Here is a 9,164-nt window from a genome sequence, read left to right on the forward strand (position 1 = left end):
AATACTATATATATATATATATATATATATATATATATATATATATATATATATATATATATATATATGCGATTTTTAACAACCTTATTTGAAACCATATAACATACTACTAAAAAATAAGAAATGTCCAAATACATTTGTCAAGAAAAGTTCCTTATAATTTAAACAGGGATTAGTGTAACCTTATAGAAACACAAACACAACTTTATCGTGGTCTCTTATGCTCCTACAAACATCTATTGCACAAACTCGTTGATACAAATGAAATACAAATCATCATTTAAGCCATATCCCAACTAATTGGGGTGAGCCCGACCATGTAAATAATCTAATCTATCTCAAACCCGACTTAAAAGCTTAGATCCAATGATTCGATAAGTGCACAAAGCCAATTGGATTTAGGTCCAGGTCTTCAAAAATAAGATCCGGACCTAAAAGGACTTGGACCTGACAAGATCAGGTCTTCTCTCTGGTTTTGCATCGTAGAGATTTGGCATAAAACCTATTGGTGAAAAGCTTTTTATCTCTTAACATGCTCATCTACAGCCAATGATTGAAATTTTTTTTAGGAAATCCTAAAAAAATATACTTTCTCTAACATGCTCATCTATATATAAAAAAATTTTAAAATATTTTATAATAAAACATCATGGTGATCCCCGGGAAGATTGCAATGGTTAATGTATTTGTTCTCACTGTTTCCCCATAGTATGGCCCACTTGGACAATGGATCTATCTCATTTTTTAAATCTCATTCTATCATGGTTCGGAGAAAATGATGGACGAAGTAGATTTTACACTGTTATCGTAGTTAGCGCACAACAATTCATATCTTATTGTGTTTTCTCTTCATTCATATCTTTTTGATATTATAAACATGAGGGATGTCAAATAAACATTATTATGCGCCCAAGGAAGGTATCAACGGTGGAAATCATTATTCCACACTATTTTTGTCGCATGGTCCACTTGAGTTTTAGATTTATCGAAAATTTGGGATTAACCCACACTGTTCCTCCATTTTTCAAGATCATTTTAGAGAACTATTTAAAAAATGATTCATATCCAAATATTAATTAAATGAACAACACCACAAAAAGGGAACAAATTGGCCACTCCCCCCTGACACCATCCACTGGCTTGTGGTTGGTACTCTGTGGGCCCCTCCATGATGTATGCATTTAATCCATGCCGTCCATCTATTTTTATAGATCATTTTATGATATAAGAGAAAAAATGAGGTATATCTAAATCTCAAGTGGACCACATTACAAGAAAAAGTGTTGGATGAACGTTGACGATTAAAAACGTTATGGGGGCCATAAAAGTTTTAGATCAAGCTGATATTTATTGTTTCCCTTCATCCGGGTCTTTATGACCTAATCAACATATTAGATTTCAAATAAACAATACAGTGGGCCTTAGGAGGATTTTAATAGTGGATATCCAATCATTATTGATTTCCTGTGGTGTGGTCCACCTGAGACTTATATACCTATCAATTTTTCTATGAAGCCCTAAAATGATCTCTAAAAATAGATGAACAGAATGGATGACACACATACATCATGGTGGGGCCCACAGAGCACCCACCACCAGTAGCAATCCGTCTCCCAAATTTGGGCGTGCGCTCAAAACAGAGCCGCGCCCAAAGAGAGGTATCTCTCTCTCTCTCTTTCTCTCTCTCGCTTTTATTTTGCCTCGTAGCAAATATCGGAGTCTTACATCGTAATTTCTGCTTTTGTCCAACATCGATCTTTCTCGCAACTATCTCAATGGATCGATCCCTGCAGCATGGGCTTCCCTTCCTCTCATCGATTTGTAAGTCCTCTTCCATAATTGCATCTGGAATCTTCTATAACTAATCTACAAAACCCTCTCTTCCTCTCTCACTCTCTGAGGGACATACCCGAAAAATTGTTTGAACATTGCAGGTCGCTTTTGGGAAATCACATTTCTGGAACAATTCCAAAGGAGCTAGGAAACATCATGACACTCAAGTCACTGTATGTGATTCACAACTTTCATTTGATTAGGCAGATGAAATTGCATTTAGCTACTATTATTCATGCAATTCGTAGTTTGCAGACTCATTGAAGTTAACGAGTTCGAAGGACCTCTTCCTCCAGAGCTTGGTAATTTGCGCAGCTTGGGGAGATTGTAAGATTCTCTGTTTTGCCACTGCAATTTTTATTTTTTTATTTTTCAAATAGTGACCTAATTCTCATTTCATAGTTATCTTTCAGGGAATTCATATCTTTACTCATCTTGATTGATATTTTCCATTGGCATCTTTTCTTTCTACTTTTGGTAATTCAGGAGTACAAATTTGTACTGTTGTATCACCAATGTTGAAAGAAGGTTGCCATTATCAATCAGGGCAGGTGCAAATAGTGTCACCCTTATCTTTATTACATTTGAGCAGCTGCTAAGATTTGTAACCTGAATTGAGAATCTCTAAAATTTAAATGTTATTTATTTATTTATTAGTTCTGGTTGCCTCCTATGTCCTAATTAAACTGAAAATGTGATTAATGTGTAAATATACGCTGGCCATTGTTAGGTTACATTGGTGAACAGAATGGCTGAGGGTCAACCAATTGCGAAGTGTTTATGCTATTCAACACTATCAGTTGACGGTCAATATGTGGTGTTGAGAGGACTCCACGACCATTTTAAGGAGTGGAATGCCCCGCTGGGTCCACCCCGCGTAGCAGGTGTGGGCCTCACTTATCGCCACCATCTGATCATGATCAGTTGGTAGTGATTGGCATACAGCCTATGGTGATAATAAACAATAGGTGTTTTTTTTAAAAAAAAATAAACTTTTTTCCTAACATAATCCAATATATTACTGGTGCAGCCTTGCTTGTTCGAATAACTTGACAGGAGAAATACCTATTACCTTCGGCAACTTGAGAAACTTGACGGACTTGTATATCAATTCTTCACTAGCCACTGGGGTTGTCTTTTCCATTTAAAAATTATAAATTATTAAACTCCATTCATATTATTTCTGTAAGATCCCTGATTTCATCGGGAACTGGACACGACTCAAGAGGCTGTAAGAACTTTATTTGATATGTTTTCAATGTAAATTGCTTCTTGCTTCTATATGAGAACATCTATATGAACCGTGATTCTGAACCACTGCAAGCATATGCAAGGCACATCTATGACGGGACCTATTCCTTCCAACATCTCTTTCTTGGTGAATCTAACTGAACTGTGAGGGCACATTCCATGTTCTTTTCTTGCTGCTTTATTACTTGGAATTTTCTTGGATTCATACCCAGCCTTGGAAGTGGTATGAAATGAATTACTTTATTGAATCCAATATATTTTGATTTTCAGGAGGATATCTGATTTGAATGGATCGAGCATGCCTTTCCCTGCATTGGGGGATATGACCAAAATGCAGAAATTGTGAGTTGAATGGATATACCCCTGATGGCATAAATATATCATTGTTCGTTACTTCTTTTGTTCATGAAGTGTCTGTCTTGCTCATATACTGCAGGGTACTAAGAAATTGCTTGATTTCTGACATAATCCCACAATATATTGGGACAATGACAAATCTGAAATCCTTGTAAGTTACTTTGGACAAATCTTTTATACATGGCCTTTATATATTTCTTTTCCCATGCCATTGAGTGCTGACTAGGCATTGTTAGATGCACAATATTCTTAAGTTTGGATGGTCAACTCTAAATTAAGTGATGAAAACATAAAATGAAAGTTGAAGATTCAGCTCCATGAGTTGACATGCAAATCACGACCACTGTCCAGCCAACCGTTTCATGGTTTGAAAGAAGTTAAATTAGGAAGGGAAGTGCAAAACTGAAGTGATTCGACGACAAATTCATGGTGATTTGGCCTTTCACTTTCATTTCTATGTTTATTTTGCTGTGTACTGGCTAATCCATCATGCTACTGGACAAGGAAAATCCTTTTGTGCATTCCATGTTCTTTACAATATACTACAGTCTTCAATCTCATGGCCTGCTATGGATGAGAACACACATTGAATACATGTAACTTACAAATTCATTTCAGAGAGAATCTTCCCCAGTTTTTTTCTAATGATAATTTTCTCTTGTAGATAACTTACCTTTAACAATTTGACAAGAGAAATTCCAAGCAGCTTTTCAAGACTCTCAGCGCTAGATTATATGTAAGAAAATAGACATTCATTACCAAAATTTCACTGATTCTCTTGCCAGATACTTCAGGAAAATGGACAATCCTTCTGTAATTTTTGGACCCTCAATAATGCTTTAGTGATATTTTTGTCTCAAATTAGAAATCCGTCTCATGATATATATTGTTTTAAATGTAGGTATCTTACTAGCAACATGCTGACTGGGGTCATACCCTCTTGGGTCCGAGGTAGCAACCATTACTTGTATTACTCAGTAAATCTCAAATTACATTTCACTGGCAACAGGATCTGTATATTTGATGGCTTCTTTTTCCATGCATATTAATGTTTTGTTAAACTCTCTTGTGAGATTACTTTAGGCCTTTCAGATTCCTACTGGGTTATTATTTTTTCCACTCCTGAAAAGGCATAAACATAGCATTGCATGATGCTGTCTTGCACGGACTCATCTTACAACAATTTTACCAGGCCTGATATAACCCAATGCTCAGCAGGAAACTTGTAAGAACAATAATTTTCCACACTTTGTTTGTTTTCCTTTTCCCGAAGTGCTATGTCCTTAGTTTTTCTCTTTCATGGATGTTCCTCTCTATTCATATGCAGGAATTTTGCTCTATCCTTTGGTAGTTCTTATTTCCTTTGCTTCTATTATAAATTCTGTTTATTCTTTCTTTCATTACACTGATTGTTTCAAAGATTTTATTTCGAATGGAGCTTGGATATTAGGAACAATGTGTGATCTAGGTTGTATGAATGAAACTATAATAGTTATCAATTGCATCTGGTTTATCTACTTAATGTTAACCATCATTTTCTGTTGCAAAGTTACAATCACTATCTGTTCCTGTTTCTCTAATATGTATCTAATATTGAACTAACTCACCAAGTTGTTCAAGTGTTGATATATCATCATCATACAGGAACCGGACACTTAGAATGCCTTAAATGAGAAGCAACGATAGCTGGTGAATGCCAACACTAAGGATAGAAGCATCTATGAACAAGTAAGAAAGCTTATTTCTACATGAAAAGTTGAATCTAATTAATGCTTCTTACATTGGTATGACAGTGTTGCCCACACCCAATGTGAGATGTAACCAAAATAAAATGCTTGTTATATATGTTCAACAGGCCTATTAGATATCCTTGGTGACCATCTATCTTATGGACATGTCTTTGCAGAGATCTCTTCTTATGTCTGGCAGCATTTATATTCAATGTAAATCCAGGCCTTTCATCAGGTATGTCTGGTTCCCAGTTGGGCCATACATGGGCATCAAATCTGGATTGCCAGTTGACTTGGTTTCCATTCTTACCATACATACGTGGCTCATCTCAAAAAAAGAACCAACCTGATTTTTCTAGCCACAGCACATACACGGTGGCAACCACTAGATAAATTGGATCTTGCATACATGTAGGGATGGTAGTAATTAGAATCCTACTCACACACTTCTTATTGTAATTGGTGCATTCTTGCACATGTAATTGATGCATTCAATTGTGAAAGGATTTATGACCCACACCTCCTTATCCAACAATCAAAACACTAAAACCAGAAAACAGAAAGAACCAAAATTAAAGAGAAAAATGAAAATTAAACCAAAATTGGACACATGCCATGATGGTTTGTGATTTGAATTTTTGGTGAGGAAACTTGTTTGACAGTCATGTTGAAGGTGATGCTTTTGTCCTTCTGTATCATATGTATGCAACTGATGCTTGATGTGGAAATCTGGCCATTTTGAACCTTCTCTAATTGCATAAGTGGCTGAACCAGCTCTGTATCCACTAGTTTCTGTAAATTTGGATGTTTGATGGTTACTTGCCATTTAGTATTGAGTGGTTTTTTGGAAGGCTTAATGTTGCTGAAAATGAAAAAAAAATATTTTTCTACTCTCTAGGAGTATTTTCATGCCATTTGGCGTTGGGTAATTTTGCGCATTGGAAGGCTTACTGTTGTTTCCTTCTTAGCCAATTTGGTTGAATTGATTTATGTGAGCTTACTATTGATCAAAAGAAATAATATGCATGAGCTTACGTGTCCCTGTGTGTGGTCAAAGGGGCATGGGATCCAATGTTGACAGAACAAAGGTCATTGTTAGTACTGAAACTGCCCCTCTTTTTTTTGCTGTTGAGATTTTATCATGGTTCCATGATATCTGTTTATTCTAGAGGAATTTCAATCTTTGATGAAATCATCTGCAAATTGTTGTGGTCTTGTATCATGGATAGAATTTGTTTCCACAAAAGAAGATTTTGGATCTGAACTAGCTATAAGTACTATAAGCAGATTTTGACATTTTGCTTGTAATCTAGTAAAATGCACCATTACTCACTTGCATTTGTGTATTGTATGTTAATATCCCATTACTCTCCCCTGCATTTATGTATTGTATTTTAACGCATGTTTAGATGTATTCCAGAATGAGAATGAAATTGAGTATGCATCAGCCGGTGCACATTCACTGGATTTGAGCTGTTTGGTGCATCTAGAAAAATATTAATAGTTGGATGTGCTAATGCTCATCTGCAAAATGTGCCACAAAAAACATTTCTGTTACAGGTTCATTATCTATCATTGTGCTTTCTGCATGCAAAGACCTCAGCTTTAACAGCTTCATTATCTATTATTCTTCCAAAGATGTCACAATCCACGCATTAAAATCTGTAAATATATATGAATGCACTGTTATGTCCTGGAATTCTTGTATATGGTTTGGTTGATTGTTCATTTCTAGCCACAAGGCCATTTTTGTTGTATTGAGGTGGATATGAACTTATATCATCTTACAGGTTGCAATCGACTGTATGGTGGAGAGTTGCAATGAACCTGCCTGGGTTCTTTCTGACTAACCAAAGAAGTCAAACAATTAACGCCTAATAGAACACCTACATGAGAAATTTCTAAGCACCATCATCGACAATTTCCTTGAAAATTTTCCCACCCTTTATATAGATGTGAAAAGTCAACATTAGCGCTCAAACAGTTGAGGTTTGTACACTACATCAGTTCTCTTCTATTTGTTTTCTTTTCTGATTTCTTTCCTCGAAAGTTTTTGCTTTGTCCAACTTTTTCATACATAGTTTGATCTGCAGACGGTTGGATTCGCTTCTTTCAAAGTGGGGATTATGTTCTTCTAGCGAACATGTTTGCAAGTGCTAGCCAATGGAACAAAGTGACAAGAGTGAGAGAGGCAATGAGAAACAGAGGAGTTCAGAAACCAGAGCTAGGTAACAGCCTCATCGAGCTACATCCAACAATTTAGCTTGAATCAGAATTTTCAAGGACTGTTGTGGATGCATTTCTTTCTTGTGTAGCAGATTTTCTATGTTGTTAGACTCCCCTCTTCTCTTTCTGTACTTTTCTCTCCCAACTTTTTTTTTTTCATTTTCCTTCTCCACCTGATTTGAAAATAGAAAGGGAATTCATATTTATTACTCTCCTTCCACTGATAGACAATTCACTTTCTAGGATAAAATGGTAAATTCAATAGAGCTATTGCATCGATTTGGTTTTTTTTTTTTTGGGCACCATTTAAAAATTGGCAGTGACTCATCCACCTTACATATCAGATTGATTTACAGCTATACACACCATCCAGATTGTGGATCTCATTGTTGATGGAGCATTTCTAAAATCAGACATTTCTAAATCACACTGATCAAGCAATCCTAACCATCCAATTAAAGGATATCATATGGATAGATGGTTAAAAATAAAAGTAAATGGTCCAAATTTGGAAGGACAAATCTGATGGTTAATGTTATCTTCTCAGTGAAGATTTTTTATTATGCACTTGTGCTCCATCCATAGATTTGGATGGTCTGGATTGCCATACAAGCATGCCATGTGTATGTCTAAAGTCTCACCACCATTTTATAAATGGTGCAAAACTAACACTTGACTCCCCTTGCTCAAGACCTGACAGATGACTTTTTTTTTTTTTTCTTTTTAAATTTATGGGCAGTGAAAATTGTAATGATGGAGAAATTCCAAGTATCGCATGGTAGCTTATGCTGAAATGAAAAATGAGATAGTGCCCATATCTGATGATCAGGATTCCTCTGTTGTGAAAAATGAGATAGTGCCCATATCCGTGAAATGTTCTAGTGAGGGTAGGCTAAACAGTAGGACAATTTTTTGCGTTTACCAATGATTGCTAGGTTGAACAAATTCTTGTTCAATGACCTTTATGGATATTGATCCCAAAAACATTTTAGTGCACTGTTTCTAGTCTATATCCATTATATTATGAACTTACGTTTTGTGTTTGCTCTAATATAATAAGATGTCAATTTTAGATTTCTTCTCTCCCTCTCTATGCTTGAAAGAATGGGATTTTGGTTCAAATGCATAAGATGGACATTGAAATCATTGGTCTTCTTTGATTTTTTTTTCTTTACCATTTCTTCTGTAAAGTGCTTCTAAGTTGTTTGAACTGATGCAGGTAAGAAGTTCTGGAATGTGTTTCATCTGCAGCCTATGCGTGATCAGAAGGTACAATTCCAAAAAAAATATCATCTAATTTCACATTATTTCCATTACTTTATGATTATACAATTCCAAAAAAATGAGAACCAGAGGTTAACAGTACACAGACTGCTGAAATTGATGTTTTACCAATAGATCACTACTATGATGCCTTAGGAGGGCCTGAATTGGATACTCTCAGGGTACATGGACCTTTTTTTTTTTTTTTTACTGCTACTGTTGTTGTGCTCCATTTGCTTCGTTCAGCTGACAGGATATCATCTCTATAATTATAAATGCTGTTTCAAAGCAAGTGTGGAGTGCTACTAATTTGGAGAGATCTGACATAAATAAAGTCTTCTATTGGTACGAGAGCATAATCAAGTTCTCAAATCTGCACTTGATTGAAAAAGATCTTAATGGCATTAGTGCTAACATGGAATGCATATGCAAAGTTAGTTATTTATGTGCAAAAAAAAAAAAGAAAAAAAAAAAGAGGAGAATGTGGTCCCGACCCAATTGAGG

General features: G+C 35.6%; 1 long non-coding RNA gene across 2 annotated transcripts; it reads left to right on the forward strand.

Moving 5' to 3' along the window:
* Nucleotides 1–3,156: 3,156 nt before the first annotated feature.
* Nucleotides 3,157–4,434, forward strand: LOC131249136 (uncharacterized). Of its 2 annotated transcripts, none has more exons than XR_009172683.1 (5): nucleotides 3,157–3,228; nucleotides 3,355–3,426; nucleotides 3,521–3,592; nucleotides 4,106–4,177; nucleotides 4,343–4,434. It is a non-coding gene; the product is annotated as an uncharacterized LOC131249136 (long non-coding RNA). The 2 variants fall into 2 exon arrangements; XR_009172682.1 differs by having other exon boundaries at nucleotides 3,521–3,957; nucleotides 4,133–4,177; nucleotides 4,343–4,409.
* Nucleotides 4,435–9,164: the final 4,730 nt, after the last annotated feature.

This window comes from Magnolia sinica, chromosome 6 (assembly GCF_029962835.1).
Source record: "Magnolia sinica isolate HGM2019 chromosome 6, MsV1, whole genome shotgun sequence".
NCBI classification, from domain to species: Eukaryota; Viridiplantae; Streptophyta; class Magnoliopsida; order Magnoliales; family Magnoliaceae; genus Magnolia; species Magnolia sinica.